This window comes from Ambystoma mexicanum, chromosome 10, assembly GCF_040938575.1.
Source record: "Ambystoma mexicanum isolate Mex_15411 chromosome 10, UKY_AmexF1_1, whole genome shotgun sequence".
NCBI classification, from domain to species: Eukaryota; Metazoa; Chordata; class Amphibia; order Caudata; family Ambystomatidae; genus Ambystoma; species Ambystoma mexicanum.
Window position 1 is genome coordinate 1,280,133,074 of NC_090932.1, and position 25,826 is coordinate 1,280,158,899.

At 44.9% G+C, this 25,826-nt stretch overlaps 1 long non-coding RNA gene across 2 annotated transcripts in view; it reads left to right on the forward strand.

The window, feature by feature from the left end:
• LOC138493319 (uncharacterized) overlaps positions 1 to 24,819 on the forward strand; it is a 255,392-nt gene extending 230,573 nt beyond the window's left edge. For both annotated transcript variants that reach the window (XR_011276376.1, XR_011276377.1), the window contains one exon: positions 24,602 to 24,819. This is a non-coding gene — a long non-coding RNA (uncharacterized lncRNA). The remainder of the gene's footprint in view (positions 1 to 24,601) is intronic.
• The last annotated feature ends 1,007 nt before the right edge of the window (positions 24,820 to 25,826 follow it).

Below are 25,826 nucleotides of genomic sequence, written 5' to 3' on the forward strand. Positions count from 1 at the left end.
AAGTGCAGTAGTGATGAGGCAAGTGCAGGCCCAAAGGCAAGTGCGAGAGGACTGCAGAGGGTGCCAGGGACCTGTGAGACTCTGAGGTACACCAGGCGGCCAGTCAGCAGGCTGTGTGGAAGGGGAGGGGAGAGGCATAGAGCGGGGAGAGAGATTAGCAGGGTAGAGGGACAGAGAAGGAAGAAGAGAAAAGGAATGTCTTAAAGAGTTTCCGGAACTTAAGGAGATCAGACTCAAGACAGAGGGTGGCAGGGAGGGTATTCCAGAGGGAGACACCTGTTGAGGATAAAGATCTCCTGCCAAATCTCTGCTTGGAGAACCGGCTCACTCGCAGAAAGTTGGAGGTAGAAGAGCAGAGGGCCCGGCAAGGACAGTATTTAGGTAGGAATCGTTGAGGATAGGTAGGTCCCAGGCCCCAGAAAGTCTTGTGGACAATGCATAGGATCTTGAACTTGATCCTTGCAGCCATGGGGAGCTGGTGTAGGGATTTTAGCACCAGATAGATGTGGTCCCTGGGCTTGAGGCCAAGCATAAGTCTCCCGGTTCTGTTCTGGATGAGTTGCAAAGGGTGCAAAGCAGAGGCAGGGAGTTTCAGAAAGAGTCTGTTGCAGTAGTCCAGCCTTGAGAGAACCAGGGCTCTGGAGACAGTGAGCCACTGGGGATAGGTGAGAAAAGGAAGAGTACCTCTGAGGAGGTGCAGCTGGTAGTTGGATGTTTTAGAGATGTCCAAAATGTGAGTGGAGAAGGAGAGAGTGGAGTCGAATATGACTCCAAGGTTTTTTGCCTCGCAGGTGGGTGTGGGCGCAGGGCCATGGGAGGCCGGCCAGAGTGAGAGTGGGAAAGCGGAAGCAGCAGTCCCAATGCGAACGATCTCAGTCTTACTGGCGTTGAGGCAGAGGTTGTTTGCAGCGCACCATGACTGAATTGCAGACAGTCAGATATGAGCAAAGCCAACGATTGCTGTCTGATGCCAAAGCCTTGTGGAAATATATCAACCATGATCTCATAAAGCGAGTGAGGTAGGTGTTTGGCCCTTAACAAGGAAGGGCATCATTAGGAATAATTAGGATTACTGCTAAGTAATAAAGACATTACCTCCATGTTCCTCTTCCTCATCACCATGTTTCCTTTTTTCTTACAGAGTTCCAGTCCTTGTCGGCTTTTAATTCCACCTCACCTAAGGCAATTCCTTTGTGCCAGTGGTTTTTGTATATACTGGGATCTGCACCCAAGATACCTATATTGTGACTGTAACATTATTAAAATACTGCATTTTTCTTAAAGCAGTACATGCATGATGTGCGCTCCCAGTATTGAAAAACAAAATAATGACACATTTTTCCTTTTTTTGTAATTCAACTCCAGTTTGTCATATGCTGGTGTATTTATTCTCCATACAATCTTAGCATATTTCTGACAAATTACTCATCTTTCTTCCCATGTGTCAATTCCATACAGTATAGGCAGTACATGTATCTTGTGCATTCCTTATCTCTCATTGTTTCCCATACATTACTTGTCTCTCATTGTCTCTCATTATCTCCCAACACGTGTTTCCCCACAGTGTTGTCTGTGGTTCATCAGGAGAGATACCCATATTCCAAAAAGTCCTCTAAACGGTTTTGGAGGATATTCGTCTTGATGTATCTCAATCTCAGTTTTATGTTGATGTGGAAAGAGCTGCCTCTTGTGGCAAAACTCTTAGTGTGTCTTTCTCTTACAAGGTCCGATTGCCTCGAAGACCACGCCAGGATCTGCGTATTGCCATACTGCATGGACGTCGCTGTATAGGGATGGGACCAGAATCATTTTGCCCCACAAAATGTTTTCCCTCATGCACTTTGCTCATTGCAAAACAAAAAACGCCAGATAAGTCCTCTCTCTTTATCATTACCTCAGCTGACTTCTTCCACTGGAAGGGGTCTTAGAGATCTTCATACCGACCCTCTATCTGAGGCTTTTCAAGCTACTGGTGCACGCAACGAGGGATCTTTGGATCCTACCGAGTCGAGTGACTGGCGCGTCCTATTACCAGACATCAGTCCAAGGGGCGTAAAAGCTCTAGTACTGGGTCTAGGCCTTAGGGGGCTCCTAAATGCGATCTCACTTCCGGATGAAAGCCTGAGGGATTAAAGCCTCCGGGGTTAACTCTGAGGTCGGTCTCAACACTAAGTCAACTCTTGAGGGCCGACAAAGGTCAAAAACACTTGCACCGAGCATACAGCCTCTGTGTATTCCCTTCAATCCTACCGCATCAATGGCGGCTAGCGGTTCGGTAGGGATGAACTATCAGTCGGATGGGGAGTCTGTAGCAGCTGCAACTGTAACATAGGTTTTCAGAGAGGCCTGCACAGCTTACATACGGATAGTCTAACTTCAATGGTGAAAGGGGTCCATCTCAGGTACAGTGTAATACTGCTTACCCTAGTCTTCCACGAAGGCCCTCGGAAGGTAGTGGGCTGCAGTATGGACATTTGAGAAGTAAACCATCTGCTTCTACTTGGAACCCTACAGTAGTAGCGCAAGGCTCTAGTCCCCAGGGGCAGCAAGCACAGGAAGCATGTGAGGAGAGGGTTTTTGATGACTTCATGCAGCTCCTGAGATCTCAACAGATGACAGGGATATTCAAATCTCTAATCAAGGAAGTGGTACCTCAGTTTCAGCCTCCTCAGGCACTGCAGCTGATGCCATCACCTCCTCCTCCTCCTCCTCTCCTTCCACCTACGTCTCCTCTACCACTACCTCCTCCACCACTGCCTCCAGTACAAACGTCTCTTCAACCAGGGCAGGAGGCTCTAGGACATACAGACTCAGGCTCCACCAGCTCAGCCCACAAACCCTATTCTGATACGTTTTACATGTCAAGTGCCTCAGTATAAGGACTCTACCATCCGGCGTGACAAATCCCTGCCACAACACGAGTCTGACTCGGAAGAGGAGGATAAGATATGTCATATTACGCTTGAGCATTCCATGACCTCATGGAAGGATTGGCAGATTTCTTGGGGGTTCCAGTACCTCAACAAACAGTCTGAAGGAGGTTTGTTGGCTGAGATCTTATCTTTGAGAGCGCTGAATCGCTCGGGCATCCCTTTCCAAAAGGATGTAGAGGTTGCCATTAAATTATGTCTCAAACCACATTCTACCCCCTCAATCAACAAACGACTAGATGCCAGATTTAGACAGATAGAAAGAGAGACAATCCTTTTGTCCTTGCACCAAAAACCAGAATCTTCAGGGGTCACAGTGGCATTTTTATATTTTAAGCCTTCCGCTCAAACATCTTCTTCTGTGTCATCAGCAGCTGCATATCTTTCCAAGGAAGGCAAGTCATTTGAATCTTATGGGAAAAATACCAATAGCAATGTTGGGCTACATTTAATGCCGACGTGTTATTGGCTGCTGCCAATCAATGGTTATGGAGGGAAATTGGAGATTTCCTCCTAGATTTACCTGTCAAACGTCAAGCAGCAGTCAAAGCTTGTTTGGCGGAGGCATAATTGGTTGCCCAAGACATGTATGAGGCTTCAGTATCTCATATAGATACAGCAAGTAGGGGTGTGGCCGTAGCCGCAGATGTGAGGTGTTTGGCTAGGATGCACTTCACCAAGTTTATGGCAGATGTCCAGGACCGAATTCTGGATTTACCCTTCAAGGGTGCTGAACTTTTTCATTCCTGTACTGATGAAGAACTGTCAAAGAAAATAAACAGCACTCAAACAGCTAAGTCGCTAGCAATATTGTTCAAACCAGCGCCTAAAGGGTTTTTGGAAGAGACAGAACAGGTGAGACTAGCGACCATGCTCTTTTGGAGTTTTTGGAGCTTCCAGGATAGGAGAGCCAGGCAGCCAAACTGGTCTCCTATCACACATCGCAGAAAGCAGCAAAGGACTGCAACAAAGGGATTTTTCTCCTCCCCCTCCTCCTCACAAGCCTCAGAAACAAAGAATCAATGAGGAGTGTGTCTGGGTCCACGATACCCTTGGGAGGGCAGACTAGCTTGGCATGTACTGCAATGGCATCACCTTTTCCAGGACTTGTGGCTACTATCTGTAGTTTCAGAGGTTTTTCAACACCAGTCCCTCACATTCTTCCATCTTCTCCTCCTCTCCTGCAAATTGGCTCTACAGCCCTCCTACAGGACATACAAAACCACATCCAGAACCAAGCTGTGGAGATGGTTCCTCACAAAGACAGGGGTCCAGAATTTTACTTGAGGAGCTATGCGATCCAAAAGAAGAATCAGGCGGGCCTGAGAGTGGTTCTGGACCTGTTTTACCTCAATCCTTCCCCTCCAATAGACAAGTTCAAGTTTTTGATATCGGCGCATTTCGCTGAAGCTCTCTGCAGAGAAGATTGGCTGTGCTCCCTGGACATGAAAGATGACTACCACCTTGTTCCCATACGGAAACCACACAGCCAGTTGTGATTCAGAGTTATGGGCCATCATTTTCAGTACAAGGTACTCCCTTTTGGCCTTAACTCGTCCCCTCAAGATTTTACAAAAATTATTAATGCAGTTGTATCCTTCCTGAGACAGGAGGGTCATCACATATATGCCTAATTGGACGACTGGCTAATCAGGTCCAGTCAGAGAATAATGCAAGTTTTATTCGACATAGAGTTCTCAATAAACTTCAAGAAATCAGAACTAATGCCTACTCAGGATCTGGTATTTCTTTGCATACGATGGGACACGCTCACTGAGAGGATGTGCCCTACACAGGAGAGATTCAGGATTATTGTAGCAGCAATCAATCATTTTATCTCCAGACTTTCCACCACTGCGTGATGGTGCCAACATTTACTAGGTCTAATGGCATTGTGTTTTCTCATGGTACCATTTGCCTGGCTCAGAATGTGATCTGCACAAATTCACTAATCCAAGTCTTGGGACCAAGAAAGAGGAAATCAATCCTATCGGATTCTAATCCCAATCTCTGTGAAACAGGACCTCCTATGGTGGACTCAGATGGACAATGTTATGTGTGGCGCTGTCTTCCATCTGACCCCTCACTCTGCTATAATGACGACTGACTCATCGATGGATGTGTGGGGGGCCTTGTTAGCAGCACACTCTGTACACAGAAAATGGTCCAATGTGGAGAGACAGCAACAAATAAACTATCTGGAACCTTTCGCCATAGCTCTAGTCCTGAAATCTTTTCAGTTATTGGTACAAAACAGGAGAGTATTAATCAGAACCGACAGCTCCACAACTATACTATACAAACAAGCAGGGAAGAACAAGATCTCCAGCCCTATGCAACCTGGCTCAAGAAACATGGAATTGGGCTCTGTCTCTCAATATGTTTCTCAGAGCAGTTTACCTTCTGGCGGAGGACAACGCGGAAGCAGACAGATTGATTAGGCTCTGCACTGCATCTTCAGAGTGGGAGCTAGATCTAGTAGCCCACAGTATGGTATTCAGGACCGTAGGTCACCTGGATGTGGATCTGTTTGCCATGAAAGACAACATCAAATGTCCCCTATTTGCCTCATGGAGAGGCTGGAGAAAGGGGTCACTGGGAGATGCATTTCAGATCCTGTGGAATGGGCTTTGGTGTTGTACCTTTCCTCCAACCCCTCTATTACAAAGGGTCATTCACAGGATCAGGGACATTCAGGATTGCTCAATGATTCTGATAGCCCCCCCATTGACCAGCACGAGTGTGGTTCTCCGATCTCTTTCACCTGTCGCAATTAACACCCATTCAGTTACACACAGGTTGACATCACCTGTTAACTCAACTTGGGAGATCTGTGATTCACCCGACCCCTCACACACATTCCCTCTCAGCGTGGTTCCTGAGGAGTAAACATTAGGCCATCTTGGCCTTTCCCAAAAGAATTGGCAAATTATTCAAAATGCTTGAAACAAATCTATTGGATGTGATGAATCTGATGGTGTTATCACTCCTTTCCTGGCCGTGACCTCCTCCCACGTGGCCAGGGGATGGCAGCCGCTACCTGATCCTGATGGCAGCTGTATGAGGGAGCATCACATGGGGGGAGATAGCCACCAGGGAGGTTTCGTGGCATCATTGGATGAGACATGGTATCCCCTTTCCCTTCTGAGGATGGACCCCTTTATGGCTTATTGTCATACATCTCCTCATCCACCAATGAAGGGTATTGAAAAACGTTTCCCAATACCCATAGGCCAACTGTCAAACTCTGATCTGCCTTATGAAACTTATGAAAACACCTTCTCAGATTCCACATACAAATCATCCAGGACTGACTTGCCCATGGAAACTGAAACAAAGCAAGATCCTCAGGCACATCAGGTAGGTTCCAGCAAAGTTACTTTATTCAGGATACTTTAAGTTACATTAGGATGACTAGTGAGAACACCAATGGCTTCCATCACCCATGCAGGGGCTCTCTGACTGGCGCAGTCTGGAACCTTTAGTCCAAGCATTCCCTCACTCACACCATAACATTCTCTCTGACACACCAACACTCTGTCTTACATCACCACACATCTGCATTCATACCAAGCACATCTCCCTTCTTTCCAGATCACACAACATCACAACAAAGCACATCACAACACATATCCTCTCCTCACGAAATATAAATATCCTTCACACACAGATCCACATGAGGGAAACATACGGGGAACACTCACACAGTGCACCTTTTTAATGAGGGGTGCAACTCAAAAGAACTAGGAGGAGGGCATCCCCCTAACTACTGTGGCTGTGTCTCCACACATCAGCCACACACACTTGGCAGAAGGCATCCCCACTATATACTCAGGCTGTGTGAACACACGCATCAGCCACCCTCACTAGACAGAAGGCGACCCCCCCTTTCTGCTCAAACTGCATATCTTCCATGGTTCACTGAAACCAACCTCAGCTAGTCCACGCACTCACCCATGTCCATATGCAACAGTGATCACCCAGAGAAGTCCCATACCATAACATGCACACAACAATGTGGGAGACACGCAGGCACACAATAACGCGTGAGACGCGCAGTATCACTCAGAGCTAGTAACACCCCTCACACCGGAGGAGTCCCATTCCATTCTAGAAACACACAACATGGGAACAGCGCAGTGTCACTCAAAACCACTAACCACCCCTCAAACCAGAGGAGAGGTCCTATTGTGCTGCTTTATTTTACCAAAGGTAGGATCGCCTCATCAATGCTGAATCGCTTTTTTCTTATTTGAAAAAAAGAAAAAAATTTGCAAATTGAAATGGTTTTAAATTTCACTTTATTGTGCTCCTAGATTGCTGCGATGTTTGTGCTCAATTTGGTGCATTCTAAACCTATTGGGGGCAGTGTGTTTGTGGCCACATGGGTCCACCCTTATCTTCCATTAATCCCTGGTGGTCCTAATCGCAACTGCAAGATGGCCGCTGATCACCATGCACCAGGTAGGAAGTTTGGCCTTCCTCCTTTGAACCACCTGCACTGTGATTGGGCTACACCTGCACTTCTTGGACTATCGGAGACAGGCAGGCTTTAGCCAGCCCCCTCAACAAGTCTCACTCCTAAGGCCCCTGTCTGCTCCCTGTCTGCTACCAGGCTGGGTTAGGGGGTCAGCACCCAACCCCTTACCATTGTGGCTGCTCCTCATGGTCAGTTCCCTCCACTTACTCTACGTATTTCTCCTGTCTGTTTGTGCCTGTCTGTGTGAAAGTCGTATCTAGCTGTTCCCCCTCTCCTGTCTGTATGTGCCTGTCTGTGTGAAAGTCGTATCTAGCTGCCCCCTCTCCTGTCTGTATGAGCCTGTCCGTGTAAACATCGTATCTAGCTGTCCCCCCTCTCATGTCTCCTGTTGTATGCATGTGATGCCTGGGTGCCTGCCTCTGTATTTCACTGCCCCCTCTGTTGTATGCATGTGATGCCTGTATGCCTGACTCTGTATTTTGCTGCCCCCCGTTGTTTGCATTTGATGCCTGTATACCTGCTCTGTATTTCACTGTCCCCGTTGTATGCATGTGATGCATGTATATTTCATTGTCTAGTACTTTAGTCTCTTGTTTTGTCCCTCTCCTTCCTCCCTCCCCCACCTCTCCCTCACCTTTTATCAATCTCCAGCACTACCAGAAATGTCGTCAGGCCTAGTACGATAGTCACTTGTTATTTTGTATCCTTCATCCTGCTGTCTGCTCCCCCCCCCCAAGGCAGCCCTCTCCTTCTATCTCCCCTGCACCAACAATCCCTCCCTACTGATTGTGGGAGTTTGTATTGACACATTATGATGACACAATTACCGCCTTGTTGCTGAAGCTTTGATTTGACTTTTTGGACTCTTGTAACTCATGTTGGTTCACCCATCTCGAATCACGTCGTTCTCCTGCTGGATTTCCTTAAGCATCACGTAATCATGGTGATCTTGAATCATGTTATGCCCATCTACGACTTGAATCCTGGCTTGCACTTGCAGATCTCTTGTAACATTATGTGCTCATTATTGGCCTCTGCAAATTTATGTGCTCGCTCCACTTGCTTTTGTGCTCTATAACAATGTATTTCGCTGGCTTTGCTTCATCTTCTCTTTCACCATACTCACTGATTCCCAGTCTTCTCTCCCTCTCCCTGTCTTTCCCTCTCTCCTCTCCCCGCTCCCCTCACTAGATTCTATGTACTTACTCTATCAGAATTGTGGTCAGACCTAGTACGATAGTCGCTTGTCTGTCCCTCCCTCTCGCCCCCTACCTTACCTTTTTGTCAAATCTCCAGCACTACCAGAAATGTCGTCAGGCCTAGTACGTTAGTCTCTTGTTTTGTCCCTCTCCTTCCTCCCTCCCCCACCTCTCCCTCACCTTTTATCAATCTCCAGCACTACCAGAAATGTCGTCAGGCCTAGTACGATAGTCGCTTGTTATGTTGCTCTCCCTCCTCCCTCTCACCTTTTGTCAATTTCCAGCACTACCATAAATGTCATCAGGCATAGTACGATAGTCGCTTGTCTGTCTCATCTCCTACCTCACCCTTCCTCCCTCCCCTCCTTATCATTGTCTAGTACTTTAGTCTCTTGTTTTGTCCCTCTCCTTCCTCCCTCCCCCACCTCTCCCTCACCTTTTATCAATCTCCAGCACTACCAGAAATGTCGTCAGGCCTAGTACGATAGCCACTTGTTATGTTTCTCTCCCTCCTCCCTCTCACCTTTTGTCAATTTCCAGCACTACCAGAAATGTCATCAGGCATAGTACGATAGTCGCTTGTCTGTCTCATCTCCTACCTCACCCTTCCTCCCTCCCCTCCTTATCATTGTCAAAAGCTCTTGCACTATCTGAAATGTCATCTGGCCTAGTACGATAGTTAATTTCACATTCTTAATGTCTCAAGGCCTTGTAAGAATATAATTGTATTGTCCCTTGCTTCCTCCCTTGCCTTGAAGCGCTTTGAAACGCATTGTGTATATGCGCTATACAAATAAACTATCAAACTATCAACCTATCAAACTATACTAAAATCATACTATCATTATATTCTAGGAATGCAGTGTCGCTCCACTAATATCATCAAGTGCAAGCACAGAGACACTCTGACAGTACATGTCACACTTACACACCTCTTAGAAAGCCACTCTAATATCTGAGAACTCTTCTCACTCACACTGTAACCTTAAAAGTCAATAAACCTGAAATCCCTCAAACAGGTTAAAGTAGTGCACTCTCCTGACACTCTCTCCCTCTCCAGCTGGTCAAAATACTCACATTATGACAATTTACATTTTATCATAGCCCTAAAAGTTCATGGCTGAATACAGCTCTATTAACCTGGAATTCCACTAAACGGGATAAACTACCCATCCTCTCCCGTTTACCTCACAAACACTCACCAGATACTTAAACACATATTCACTCTATAGCATTATGTATCTTGACATTGTCCTAGAAGTCCTTGTTGCTGCCATGCAACATAGAGCTAAAATTCCTAAAAAAGGTTAAATGCAAATCATATTTTAGCCTAAAACCTAAAAGGCCTTGTTGCTGCCATGCAACATAGCTGAAATTCCTCAAGAATTCCCATCCTCGTTGCCAGTGAAACAAAGCAAGATCTGCAGACACATCAGGTAGGTTCCAGCAAAGTTACTTTATTCAGGATACTTTAAGTTACATTAGGATGACTAGTGAAAACACCACTCGCTCCCATCACCCAGGCAGGGGCTCTCCAACTGGCACAGTTTGGAACCTTTACTCCAAGCATTCCCTCCCTCACACCATAACATTCTCTCGGACACACCAACACTCTTTCTTCCATCACCACGCACCTGCATTCTTATCAAGAATAAAACTATTTTGTTACCCCTCTCACCCTTTTGTGAATACAATAAACACAGTAGAAAGTGTGTCAAGCTTTCTATTATTCAGTGGCTGTGACAATGTGCCCAGCAGCTACTTCCAAATAGAGGACCTTTCCCACTCTGTCTTCGTCCACCAGTCCTGGATCACTTTGACCCTCAAGGTGCCTCTCCAGCCCAGATGGTGGTTAATTCTAATGGTTCTTTGGGACAGAGGTGAAACCACGTTGGTGAGATTTTCTGGGATCAGCCACCATTGAAAGTCCATGACCACTGCCTGGGACAATGGAACCAGCTAATTAAACTCCGGGACCCAGAGATCACGAATATGGGAAATCAACCTTTGAGATGCTGTCTGAACTAAGGAGTAATGCAAACAGCAATGCCATATGCCCCTGAACTCTAAACCACTCGCAAGCAGCGTTTTCTTGATGGCAGCAAAGAAGAGATGCAGCATTTTCTTTTGCTTGATGACTCTTCTCTGTGTCAGACAATGTAACCCCTGCAACGTCTTCAGGATACAAAATCTCTCTCTGCAATTAGATCTTGTGTGTGTTCTGGGCAGGACTTTTTCAAATTTTTTAAAAATCTGTGATTCACCAATATTCTCCGCATTTGGGTTCTATGGGAGTGGACCAATCCTCTGGAGGAACCAGGGTGCTGTAAGTCATCCAAATCAGATAATGCTGAAATCCCCTTCTGATCTAAAAAGATATCCGTGATTTGACTGTGGCAGAATTGTTAGCGGCGGAATTGACTGTGGTCATACAAGGTTGCCACGGCCAGATCCAGCAAACCCTTGAAAATACATCCCCCAAACCCCACACTTACCTTTTGCTCCTTCGTTTCCTTCTGACCCTGCAGCATCGGTTCCTTCCCTCTTACGCGGTTCAGATACGACGCCCCAGGGTCTGCTTTTCTATTTGTTTTCTTAGTTTTTTTCATCCCCCACCTCCAGTCCTCAGGAAGCGAGGGATACCCCTGCCACCCCTGCCACCCCAAGGCAATCACTACAGAACATGGGGAGCGTGGGACACCCCCGTAACCTCCGCTGCCCATGTTCGCTATTGATTACCCAATTTGTTTGAATTTATTCGAACCAATGTTACTGGCCGAATTCGGCCAAAACTACCATACGATCAATTAAATTCAAACAAATTGGGCAATACCTATCTAAAAGGGCTACAAAGGAAGCAATAACTTTCGACTCTGCGGCATCAATTAAACCAAATGGTAGGGCAATTACCTGATAGTGCATGATTCCCAGGGTGGAGTGAAGATACTGGTAATGGCCAAACCTTCTTGGGATGTGAAAGTAAGCACCAAGGAGGATGAGAGTGGCAAGGAAGTCTCCTATTGATAGCAGGGGAATTATTCTATTCAAGATCTCCATCTTCTAGTAGATTTTCTTTACCTCTTAATTAACCTACTTTATATTCTATTCAGTACCAAGTGATGACCTCCTGAAGACCTAATGCCTAGGAAAATTATACAAATATACTGTGACCTCTGAACTTCTGTCATGAAAACTGTTTTTTTTATTAAATCCTGAATCTCCTGTATCAGACCTTCACCCTTCTCTGGATCCTGAAGTTAGGGAGTGCATAGTAAGCTAGGTAGAGAATGATTGTGTGCAGTTCCGTTTTTGTAGCCTGATCGCCCTTAGCACTCATTGATCCTAGGAAGTTCCACACATGTGCTTGAAAAAACTGATAATTGCAATCCTACCAGTAACTGGCCTTGTTTTCCACAGGAGTTCTGATTTCTCACTGGAGATGGTCCCCTTGGCTTTATGGAAGATTGTGTTGGCATTGGACTACCCTTAGATAGTTTGAAACAGATTCCTCGAAAAAGCAGACATGGAAGAGTTAGATTGTTGAAACATCATGTACCTTTTGTAGGAGGGAGTTGGCTTAGCTTTGCCCCAGAGAATTCCCCCTTTTCGTTAAACTTTTCAAAGTTGTTGAATGTTTTCTTTCATTTTATCACCCAAGATCTTTGGAAAATCAACGTCAGTGCATAATTGTTCTGGATGCGTCAGGCGTCCATTCTCTGAAGTGAATATACCACATAGCTTTCACTGAGACACCCATATGTAAGGGAGAAGATCTAACACTATTAAATGTCAGGTGTGAGGAATCTGAGGGCATCCTTACTTCTTTTCCCAATATATCCTCCTCCCAGGTGGCCAGGGAAAGGCCGTCACTATCGGATCCTGACCATGGGGGTGGATATGCGAGGGAGGATCACCTGGGTGGAGGAGACTTGGGGAGTGGAGATGAGGCACCCTTGGGTGAGACATTGTATCCCCCATTTCCCTTTTCTAATGAACGTAATATTCCCCAGGTCTTTGTATAGTTACTATCAGTCACTTCCCTATCATTCCCATCCATCATTTCCCAGTAGACATCAATCAGGTAATGGGATGAGCAAGAGACATAATAGAGTCATACATCCTCACTATATTGACGTATTACATACACAAGCATCACGTTGGTACTGAGACGAGGAAGAGGCATCAGACACTGACTATTGGTTTGACACTGAGTGGTGTAGTCTTTTTAGCATTGTAATGCCGGGAACTTTAAATCAAGCCCGCGATGACAAGAGAGAGACTTCTGTTTCCCTGCGGGAACACAGCGGGACACTAGATGAGAAGCGGAGACTCAGAGAAGCTGCAGCAGCAGAGGAGTGGGAACTGGAGAGAAGCCAGGTCGAGACTTGCAAGCAAGCTGGGGGAAGAGGAGCCGGCATTGTGGAACACTGTGGAGATGCTGGGTAAAGAGAGAAGCTCCCTAGGTGTTCGCAGCTGCAGGACCACGAGGACAGGGCTTACCGGTGCTCCAGGGAAGGCAGCCGGGTGAAGCGAGGTCCTTTGAGGAGGAGCCTGAGGCCGGGTAAAGGTGGTGCAAGGCAGAGAGAGCCAAAGGAGGCTTTCCAGCACCATAAAGAAGCGGCCAACACGCAACTGGAATCCAGTGAGTCTGCCAAGAAGGTAGGGGACCCTGCGGCATGTCGAATGAATAGCAGAAGCTGGGAAACTGTGTACAAGTAAAGGTCTGAAACTAGACTACCAGCAACTGGCAAAGAGGCATTGCCAATAGATCAGTGAGCATTTTCAAAAGCCAAGTTATCAATGAAATAAAAAAATGCATAAAATTGAACATTTTCAAGCGGAAAATAGGTATTGCCAATAATCAAGTGAGCATTTTCAAGGAAGCAAGCTATTATTGAGAGGAAGTACTGGTTGTAATGAACAGCCAAGTTATTCATGATCAGAATGAATGATTGTAAGAAACATTTTTAAGAGGCAAAAGGGCATTGCCAACAATCAAGTGAGCATTATCAAAAGCCAAGTTATCCATGAAAAGAATGAATGGTTGAATGGAACGTTTTCAAGAGGCAAAGAGGCATTGCCAATAATCAAGTGGACATTTTTAAGGAAGCAAGCTAGTAGTGAGAGGAATGAATGGTTGTAATGAACATTGCCCAGAGTTAAACAAGGATTGGCAAGAGTCAAGAAGCAGTGGATAAGTTTCCTAGCAAGAGAGTGAACTAGGAAGCTTATGACGACTTGTGGAAAGAAACAATACTGGAGACTGAGTTTCCTAGCAGTAGAGTGTACTGTGAAGATGATCTGGTCTCTGAAAGCAAGAGCTACTAGTGAATGGTGATAAAGCAAGATATAATAAAATATCAAGGATATGTGACTGAAAATTAAGTCAAGCTTCATTGAAAAGCTGAAACTGTGGCATAATGCATATGAAGCAAATACAAATAAGATGTATCGGTTGCGTGACCTGTAATAGCTGGATCGTGTGGTCCGACAACTGCGCCTAGACCGAATACATCCGCCTAAGGAAAGGCCACATTTTGTGATTGAACCAAGGAAGATATACATGAACTGAAATTAAAGATCTGAATTCTCTAACTTTGTGAAGGGTGACTAAACCAGAAGAGCCATGAGGTATCCCAGGGATTTTTGTTATTTGAAACATTGAGAGATCTAGAAGATTGTGCTATTTGGAACACTGAGAGTTCTAGAAGATTGTGTTATTTGGAACATTGAGAGATTTGGAAGATTGTGTTATTTGAAACATTGAGAGATCTAGAAGATTGTGTTATTTGAGAATTTTGAGAGACTTGAAAGCATGGGGAAGGGAACCCTATCTTGTAACGTGAACTATTTGAACCGTGGGGAAGGGAAAACCCTTTACCGTCCACTATCTGGAAGAAGCTCTGAACACTTCTTCTTTTGATGCTTTCATCCCTACACATTATATACAGTTAGATGAGAGGGCAAGTATAGGTTTTGACATCGACAGACATTTGATTTGGGCTTCCTGACACAGACTACCATTAGTTTCATTTAGTTATGGAAATCCCACCTTGGCATAGGTCAAGTGATGCCTTTTTCCAATGCCACTTTTTGGTTAATAAAAGTTTGTATCCCAAAACTCTACTCAGTTGTCTGTGTCTACTTCATAATGCCTTCACACAGATCAAATATTAATTCCACCTAATGGTGAATAATATCCACAGTACAAGCACCATATTAGACCGTCTTCGATTGCAGCATATAGTTTCTAGAAAGCAGACAACCAAGCATAGTTTGTGTCATTATTTGACCTGAGAGAAAGAAGGTATTCTGCAAAGCTCTTCTGGAAGGAAGATTGCACATTTGTATCTACTCCGTCTCTCAAGGAAGCTTTCTCCGGGGCAATAGAAGTTCTCCCAATCAAACTGAACAATAGGAAGCCTACTTGCAGGATAACTACAAAGATGTTCTCCTGACCAATCAAAGGGGTCATGGCTTAGCAATCTTTATATGTAAAGCAGAATGTATGTATGTGTGTATGTTTGTCCGGCTATACAAATCCACACAGTTGGACCCACATGTACCAGATTTTGCATGGATTGCTCTTTTGTCTGGGGCATGATCATAGTCTATGTTTGGATGCAAATAATTCCTTCTGCAGATACCCGCATTTACTGATGCTCACCCCGATTCTCTACAGTAGGTACTAGAAGGAGGCAACATTTGGAAAAGTGTCTGAGGCAAAATGTTCGATGTGTTGGTTATTCCTTTGAAATGTATTACCACTGTTAAAGCATTTTTAAAGGGAATTAAAAAAAAGAAAATGTTTTAATTTGTTTTATCACGCCACTCCAAATATGGGCAATGGCAAGGTTACAGTTTACTTAAGTTCATTCGCAAGAAGAGAGCACACTCAATCATGCTTTCTTGGACACTTTCTCAAATGTGCTGAAGCCATTGAGTGACTGAAACATGCTGCACAAAAAACGAACATCACTTGGAAAAGCTACATCTGATGCAAAGTGAAAATCAATATCAAGAGCTTCTGAACCACAACAACAAACAGCAGCACGACTTGCCGGCCAGAGGACAAGAGCAACTTTCTCCAGGGCAAATGGGATGCCAGAGCAAACTGAAGCAAGACTTGCTGAAATGAGGATAAGAGCAACATCCTCCAGGGCACGAGATACCAGAGCACACTGAAGCAAGACTTGCTGACAAGAGGACAAGAGCAAAATCCTCCAGGGCACATGAGACACCACTCAATCAGGACACGGGCAACGCTGGGTACCTAATTAGTAGATCTATGAAGGGTAATTATATCCGGTCCTTCCAGTCATGTAAAGTCTTGGTGTTAACTGATTATATCAGATGGAATCTCATCTTATACTCCAACATGGAGCTATCGGATTTCTGGGTTCCTCAGGGGTGGAAGTCATTTTAGCCATGTGAGAAAATTCTCTTGCCAAGGCTTCCCTGTCAAGGTATTTTTTCTTTGCCCCCCAGCCCTCAAACTTCTCAAGACTCTCTTCACAATAGGAGGAAGATGACGATGGAGTCATGTGTCTTTAGCGGGACGATTTCTTTTTCAATTCCCCCCTCCCCCGGCCAAATGTGCTAATTGTAGATCCTGCACAGGGCCTTGAACTTTAAACAGTAGCCAGCGCAGGGCTTTCAAGGCAAGCGTGATGTGGGCAAAGTATTGGAACTCTGAATATTCGTTTTGCTGTATGATTAGGAGCCCTCTGTAGCTTCAGCACAATGTATGTAAATACTTGCAGTAGTCTAGAAATGATATTACCACTGTTAGCACTAGAGCTCCTTCATGAATGAAATGAAGAAGGGGTAGGATTCCACAGAGGTGATGACATATGTTTTTATAAACAAAAGGAATCCCATAAAAATCTAATTTAACAGATTGTTTTAAATTTCACAAATCAAGTAAATGCTAGAATTCCATAAACAAGCATTGGCAAAGTAAACCATTTTGGCTTTTGTGCAGGCATCGGATAAGCATTTGCCAGGCACTGCCACAATGCCACTGCACGGCCTGGCAATGTCAACAGCTGGGAATGGTGTGATTATCTGGCATATGGTAGCAGTGCCTGGTAAATGGATATCTAATATCTATATACAATCCACAACTGTTAAGTTTGTGAATTTCTGATTTTGACAGGACTTCAGTGCAAGGAAGCAATATCAATCAAGTAGCAGAAGGTGCACTTGGTCAAGACATTTTTATTGTACCAGAAACTCATTTGAAGCTGATAGTAAGCCATTAACTCTCAGCAGATTGATTAGAAATTACACTGGTGGGCCAATTTTTGATGTTACTTAGTGACAGAGCAAGCTCAACGAGATCCCTGAAGGATGTGTTTTGGATGGGGAGGGGCAGGAAGTGGGTGGGAATGGCCATAGGGATTAGCATGGCCATGGGCTGTTAGTGGGTGGGTAAATAACCAAACAACAATCACAAGCTGTGTGCCCCTCCGCACATGCCCTCTCCCTCCGTGCTGTACTCCAATGCAATGGTTTTGGCTTGTAGATGGCGTATGTAGCCAAAACTAAAAAGGGAATCCATCAACCATATCACAGTATAGAGGTACAGATTATAAACATGTAGCACACTACATATAACTGCATGCTTTTAAAACCATGTATTTCTAAATATTGATATTAATGCAACACGAGCTATGAAATATGTCATTTTTTTCACATAGTGCACATTTAAAACTTTAGAATGTTTTCCATGTTTTTAACAAACGAATCAGAACTAAACAGAGTTTTTTTTTTTTTTTTTTTAAAAAAAGGTCGCCTAAACAGTATAGACACAGTTAGTTATATGGCCTTTTAAGTTTGTGATTATTTTCTTGAACCTTTTCGGGACCAGTAACACAATCCTTTTCACTGATTTGGGTCATTTAAGTAGTGTGAGTGCAGCCCTGACCTCCAGTAGAAAGCATCTCCTCTCTGATATCAAGTAGGGTAATGTCAGTCCCTTGCCGAGAATGGTAGCCTGATCAGTAATTGCATAACATTTTGGTTTGGTTTCCAAGTGAATGGCAGTTTTAGGTATCACCACCATTCCAAATCTTTGGTGATGCAAGAGAAAATGCAAGGGGACCTGCAGTTTGTCAGCGTCTCTATAGCGGCAATTTACTTTGTTCGGTCGAGTGGTGACTTGCGCATGCTTGAGTTTCTCAGGAAGGACTCCTGATTCTGTTGATTAATTGATGAAAGGAGTGTCTAGAGTTTAGCATTGGCAGGCTCTTCGGAGGTCAGTTTTGAGAGGGTTATATTACAAAGGTGGAAATAATCATATTTCTTTGGGTGTGAATTTGATGAATGGGGAAACATCATGGACTTCCCGATCTCTGGAAAGGGTCGTGGGAGGGCCAGATGATGTGATGTTGCCCTTTTGATGGAAAAGCTCGCAGACTGGAAGTGGTTTTACCAGGTCTGGTTGACATGAATCAGGAAGGCTTTGTTAAAGGGAGACATTCTGCTATAAATATGAGAAAGCTAATACTGACCCTGACAGGTGGGCAAACTTGAGGCTGGCATAGCAGCTCTCTCGTTGGATGCAGAGAAGGCATTTGGTTAAGTGAATTGGGAATACATGTTCTTAACTCTTGAAAGGATGAATTTAAGGTCAGGGTTTTGGGGGTGGGTCAGGCTGCTATATTCTGCTCCAACAGCTGTAGTGAGGTCTAACGGGAATTGGACCAATCTATTTGAGTTAGGCAGAGGTACTTGTCAGGGATGCCCTCTATCTCCATTGATGTTCGTTTTGGCTTTAGAGCCGCTTGCAATTGCTATCAGGGAAGATGAGAGGCTATGTGGGATTTAGTTCCACGGGGTGCTACATAAATTGTTGGTATGCCGAAAACCTGCTGTTGGTCTTGCAGATTCTCTCAAACTCAGTGCCGGCTCTTATGCAGCAAATCAAGAAGTTTGGGGAATTCTAGGGACATAAAATAAATTGGCTTAAATCTGAGGTGATGCCCTGTTCTATAGCATTCCTAAAGTCTGATCCGATTTCCCATGGATTTCGATGGTATCCTCGCAGGATGCTGGATTTTGGTATTTGGTTGACGTCCGACGAGCATGTGGATGAAGGAAAATTTGGACTCTGCAGTAGATGACTAGGCAGTGGACGTGACGCGAGATGGGACTCACTGAAACATTTGCTCTGGGGCAAAGTGAATGCATTGAAAATGACGGCTGCTCCATGTTGTTAGGTAAGAATTGGTGCAGTAACACTGTGTTATACTACACAAGACTTATCTGCTTGGTATTAGGTAACCCACCTTTTGATATAAATCTGTACTACACAAGTTGGTAGTGTGACTGAGCAGCCAGGCCTATCGCAAGAGGGGTAAATGTGACCTGTACTGATGAAATCGGTCAATACAAGTAACCAAGTAACACTTACACTCAATGTTTCAGTTATATATATATTTATTTATTTATTTAACATCAGTTTTAGTAAGCATTCTTTAAAAAGGCAATTGTTTGTAACAGTTCAAGCAAACTTTTGAATTACTTTTCAGGCTCAATGAAGCTGGTGGAATACTCTTTGGATATGCTTAATACATTTCTCCTACCCCTGAAATGACTTCAATTACAAGGATAGTATTTGCATTTATACATAACACCAATATACTTTTTGACTCCGAGTCTCAGAAAGGAAGGGTTAGGGAAAAATAGAAAGGTTAGAACAGTTTCTTAAAAATGTGAGGACAACTGAATCCTCAATGACATCTAGATAAGCCTTTCCTAGCAGTAACAGTCTAAAACAAGTTACCACCTATGGAGGGACAAAACAATGCCTAAATCAATGGATTTAGAAAGGTGCCTTTAGGGAGCAAGGACAGCCAAAGTTATTTGGACAAAGTCAATAGTTCTGATGCACTTCTTGGATAAAGTCGTTCACAAAGTCAGAGAGCTCAGAAAATCACCTGTTAGGAACACAATCTGTTAAGCCTGTGAAAAGGGAGTTGAAATCAACTCAGAAAGTTAAGTGGCAGCCTTAAGTGAGACAGCACAACTCAAGGCAAGAAGGTAAGTACCCCAAGCCCAAACAGTACCTCTGGTCCATCTAGATTCCGTCTTGCTACAGTCAAGCAGGCCCTGGTTCCTGAGCCTGAGTCATGGGGACAAGAGGGAGGACGTCTGGAGGGCTCCTGCTGCAGTACTTGGGAAGGTCGTCAGCAGCTATGGGCTCTCTTCGATTCACCGGCACTTTGCAATTTCAGTGCTTCAGAAACAGCACTGATACAGAACGAATATCTCTGGTTGGACTTCCCTTGCTCCCTCGGTCTTGCACTCTGGTTAGGGGACTCTGGATCTGGATTTCCTGCTTCTGGAGTGTCCTTAGGAGGCTCCTGCAGCTTTAAGCCGGATTTGTTCCGCGTAAAATGTTGCACTCGGTTATGGACACTCATCCCCTGGCATTGGGCTGCTGCAGCAACGGGGATGCACAGCAAGTCGGGGATTGCGCCAAAGTGGAGTTTGTCTCAGCGTTAGTTGGTCCCAATAACCCAAGGGAAGAAGTCGTCCCTTCCGGAGCTTCTCTGATTGAAGTTGCAGCTACCATTTGACAAGGATGGTATGAGTCTGCCTAATGTTTTACGATATCATCTTCTAGACACGGCATCTGTTACCCTTTCTGGAGACCTCTTTGGATGATTGGACATTAGCTGAGGCCAGTTTCAGTGGCCCGCCAGAGCCATTCGCTTTGTTAATGACTAAGAACACCAGAGGGTTTGATGGAGTAGCACCGACAGAATTCTTAAGGCTCGTTGGCTTGTGATTTCGAAACAATTGACCAGAGATGCTTATTGTGGGAAGGATGCTTCCTTGTGGTTTAACCCGTCCATCAGGCTTAATAACAAAGCAATATTTTGGTCAACTTGGTATTTGGAAGGTATGTGGTGAGATGGTTGAGGATGGGAGGTTTGTTTCTTTCATGAGTCTCAGGGACTCCAGAGGTCTCAATGAGTGCACTTACGGGGAGTATAGATCTCTGTGAATGGCTATGGCCTCATTGGGTCAGGATATGAACAGTGCATATGCGAAGGAGGCCATTGTACTTGCGGGTACACAAGACCATATGGTCTTATTGGTTTACAAGCTTTTGGGTGGCATGCAGATGCGTAATGCCAAGCTGTTTGAAGTGTGGTCCGATTGCCTCACTTCTGAGATGGCAGAGGCAAGAAGGAAATCAATTTGTCGGAACATGCATAAAATGTTGTTTAACCTAGGTGAAAGGGTGAGGCAGCTCAAACTTTTAAATAGGGTTTATTGGAGGATGTACAATCGGGGAATGATTGATTCTAATGCGTTTTGGGGTTGTAAACATAAAACCCGCACTTTGGAACATATGCTCTGGGATTGTCCCATGGTACAGGATTTCTGGAATGATATTGCAGATGTGCTGAACATTGTGCTAGGGGTGGATTTGGAATATGACTTTGAAACTCTGATTTTGGGGGAAGATGTTTTGTTGGGGATCTTGTCTTACCTGCAAAAGTGCATGTGCATTAAGGCTTCGTTGGTTGCTAAAATGCAAAAAATTATATTCAGCCCGAACGGAAATCTGACATTTATCCAGCTAGATCAGTATGGTTGCAGAAGATATATGCTCTGTCTCATGTTGAGAGGGTCCTATTGAAACAATAGAAAAAATGTAAGCAATTGTATGAGATTTGGGTCGTTTTTTAGATCTGGATTAACTATTTTGGGGGGTTTGTGTGGGATTGACAAGGTGAGAAGGGATTTTTATTTTTATTTTTCTCTCGCCTTTACTTTTTCTTCCCTTTTAATCATTTTGTATTACTGGGTTGTATCTTCTGTTCTGTTATTGCATTCTGTTCTTGATTGTATAAGAAGTTTTGTATGATTTTTAATAAACTGTTAATAAAAAAGATGTTTAATAAAGGATGGCGATTGTGTCATTAAAAAGTGAGCTATGGATTTAGCAGAGACACTGATATGGGATGTGATTTGCTGTTGCTGCTGCTTGCTTTGATGACACCATTTCCTAGTAGATTTTGAACAGGTCCTGAGTGAAGGGAGTGTCCTCCACAGCCCTTAAATGGAAAGCGGGGGACACAGGGACGTCAATTGGGGGTCGCCAGAGTTCGCTTGAGTGACCTCTGCCATTTCCCCAGCGACCTCTGGAATAATTCTGCGACCTCTGGCCTGGCCTGGAGCATGCATTTTTTTAATACATAGTTTGCTACAAACTATTTTTTTTTAAAACGAGCAAGCTCCTGGCGCCACCGACCCCAGGCCTGGCCAGAGGAAGCAGAGAGCCACCCGGTGGGCCCGGACGAGCTATGGTTGCTTAGCAACCAAGCTCGAGTAGTAGACCTGAAGGCACCGGCGCGATGTGCCAATGCCTTCAGGTCTATTACTCGAGCTGTGGTTGCTTAGCAACCAAACCTCGTCTGGGCCCGAGGCAGGGAAGCAGAGCAGATTGCCCCTTCCCCCCACATCAGGATCAGATGTGCGCTGGCATTTCAGGGCCCGTTTCCTCACTGCCTTTCCTCCCGGTAACGCCACGCTTCATGCGGGAACCCCACCTCCCTGATCCGCTCACCTCAGTCAGCCAGGCGCAGGCTTCCACCACAGACACAGGAGGGAGTCAGGGGTCCGCCTTTGCCTTTCGCTACACTCCCAGCAAGAGTCTGACCCAGGGGAGCCTCCAGCATCTGCTCCGCCAGCGGGTAAGAGCCCCCAGCCGAAGCCGCTGTGCTTATCCTTCCAAGGGTTCGACGCCTCCTGTATTCATGCAATAGTTCTCGCTGTGGGAGACCGGCTTCTCCCGATGATGGCTCCTCCACAGGGTAGGCTCAAGAGCGCTGCAGCCCTGATCGCGGAAGGTGTCCACTTCAGGATGCTGGGGCAGGAACGTATGTCTCCCGGGCCGGGCCTCGGTACTTTTCGGACGTTTGCGCCTGCCCTCTTCGAAACACTCACCAGGGCATACAAACGATCTATTGGGCCATCCATCAAAACGGCACAAACTTGGGGAGACCTCAGACCGTTCTGGAGGTGGTTAGAGACAGGCTGTAAGCTGAGGTCGGGCCTGTGTTTTTTGGAGCTCGGTGCCTGCCCTGCTGCTGGCTGCTTGCTTCTTGGCCATTTGGACCCCAGGCCAGGGCCCTAGTTGGCGAGGCGAGCGCAGGAGCCGCGACTCGCTCAAGGAGAGAGAGAGAGAGACAGACTCATCTGATGGCCCCTGCTGAAAAAGTAAGTAAGTCAAGAAAAGTGCAGTGCTGCTGCTGTTATTTTGTGCATTGGCTTCCATTCTTGCCCTGTGGTGAGGATTCATGCATGTTGGTTTATTTCCATGTATTATGGTTGAATGTGTATGTGCATGGCTGTTGTTGTGATTGAAGGAGCAGGAGTACTGATGACCGCAGCAGGTTTAGAAAGAGTACCAACACAGGTTGTGTGATATTGTATGTATAGTTGTTCTAAATGAAGTGCTTAAGCTTAAGTGCTATATATTAAAACACCATTATCGCTTGGCCTTGGACGTCTGCTTGCATTCACAGTGATTTGGTAATATGGGCCAATACGCACTGATATTAATGATACATATGGTGATCCATTCTTGTATGAAATGTACATCAATTTACAGGATTATCGTGACCATATTGTTCGTAGTGTACTTAGAAACAATGCTATGTGATGCCACTTCCTGAGATGTCACGCGGGGTGTGGTCAAATGACAGCACTTCATGTGATGTCACACGGGGTTGTGGTCAAATGAAATCACTTCCTGTGATGTCACTCTTGGGGGCGTGACCTTGTGATGTCACTTCCGTGACCCCTGGCATTTTGGTGAAATGACGTCCCTGGGGGGACAAGAAAGTAAAAAAATATATATATAAAGTGGAAAACAAAAGTGAACCCTGTGGCGCAAGCTCAGCCCCACATAAGTGGGAGGGAACTGGCGTTGCAGGGATAGAGAGGAGTTGGAAGAGTGAAGGAAAGAAGTGTGCGTAGCGGGTGAGCCGAGCAAGGATTATTCACAGAGCCGTTTTCTACCGGCTACAAAGCGTCTCCATAATACACACAGTAATCAACACCATTTAAGCAGACAAATAAAGAGGCATTATACTGTTCAATATATTTAATAAGAAACTGTATTTAAACCTTATTTGCAAGTCCCATATTTCAACTATGTGATCACTGCGTCACAGTTATTGCAGTCAGCATTTTTTGAGTCGATATTTTCAGCAGCGCAGTGATCACATAGATCCAATGTAGGCCCAGCTTCTTGGGTTCTAGGCATCTGAGTTGGAGGTTACTATTCGGTCCACTGAGGGTGTGAAGGAGTATGTGCGTTTAGTGTTTGAGGTGTTTTTGACATATCTGTTATTCCATCTTTTACTTGTTTCCCTTGCATGCCCTGGTCAACCCTCCACCTAAGTGTCTGGGAGAGTTTAGAGTTATTCCTGCAGAGTTTGCGAAAAATTAAACATGTTGGATGTTGGGTTGCATATTTAGGGGTCGAGGGTGTCATCATTTCTGAGAGAAGGCAGTCTTATGGGAAGTTGACTTTCTCTTCTTTAATTAATATAAAACGTGTCCTAAAAACAAATAAAATGTTTAACTTTGCAATTGTAAGAATTAAATTGTTAGATGAAATAGAAAAAATGATTTTGACACATGATGGTTTGGCACTTCACCTCTACACATTTGTGGAGGGAGGGGACTCTGGAGAACTGTGGCAGAAGTGAGGAAATCAGCTACCAAGTGAGTTACTGGCCAGCCAGTTTATGCAAAGGGGGAACTGAACACACACATAATGGGGAGATAATAATATGCTAAACGCTATGTCCAAGATGAAATATGGCTTTCCATGGTTGCACATCTGTGGTGCAAACCAGTCTTCCTATGATTAAACGAAATGTTGGCCTGACTGATCAGACAAGGAGACAGCGGTAGAAGAAGGGACAACATGTTTTTATTTAACTGCTTTTGTTTTACAGGTTCCTGACAAAGAGTACCAGTGTAAGAGAGCAGAGCCAGAGAAGGACAGTAGAGAAGGTGCAAGTTGCAAGATTTTATTCGTCACACCTCTTGGGTGTAAATTACAACATCAACCAGGATTCCGACCTTCCACAGAAGCTCCCTTCTACCAGAAAGGGGCAGAGGATAAGAGAGAGCTCGTTAACACTGTCAAATATCATTAAAGGAAACAAAATGACCCCGAGCGTCTGCTATATTTTGTTCCTGTACAGGGCATACACAACACAGTATACAAACCTTCAGCTAAGATCCTGACAGTTTTGACAAGTTATGTGGTATAGGGGGTTTAGGAACCAAGGCAACACAGTGGTGTCTAAAGTTTGCTATGGAGGCAAGGACAACGAAAGAAATGATTTGCTTATTGGAGTGCCTGTGAGGGAAACGTGATGGTTTAATAGCTTGTTCCCTGGGAGCAAGATATATTAGACATTGGTGATAGGCCATTGACCTAAGAGGCACCCATACAAAATATAGAGGAGGCACAATTTGCAAGTCTGCTGTTAATGTTGGAGGTGGACCTTCGGCAAAAGGTGTGTGCTTTAGATATTCCCAATACATACAGCCCTGAATTTTTCATTGCATTTTAGAATTCATATTCCTGGATATATAATGGGAAACACAAAACTACTAATCCTAGAATGGAAAGAAGCAAACCAAACGAAAACAAAACTAAACTAAATGAGCTTCCCCCAAAATGACATTGAAGGTTGTATGTGATATTAACGTTTTAAAAACATTGGCCCTCATTACGATACTGGCGCTAAACCATGGCGCTATTAGTAACGAGTCTGCCAATGTTCAATGGGGAATTACCACCCCATTCCAAGGTTGGCGGGGCGGTAGTTCCCCATTGAACATTGGCCCTTCCCCATTCCCATTTCTGCCCCATAAGGCTCAGTGGGACTGGGGAAGGCGCTAAGTATGGTACCGCAGGTTGCGGTACCGTACTTAGCACCAAGGTCCCTTTGCGGGTCCCTACTTTAACGGCTGGTCTAGACCAGCTGTTCAGGTCGGGTCCCGCAAAGGGACCTCGTAGTAAGGCACTAATGGGTTAACAGCACCGCAGCCTTTTACGGCGCTGTTAACCCATTAGCGCCAGGGTCGTAATGAGGCCCATTGTGTTGTAGAAATGTCATTGAAAAAATTAAGTGGTTAAATATTGTGCTCTGATGAAAATAATGGCAC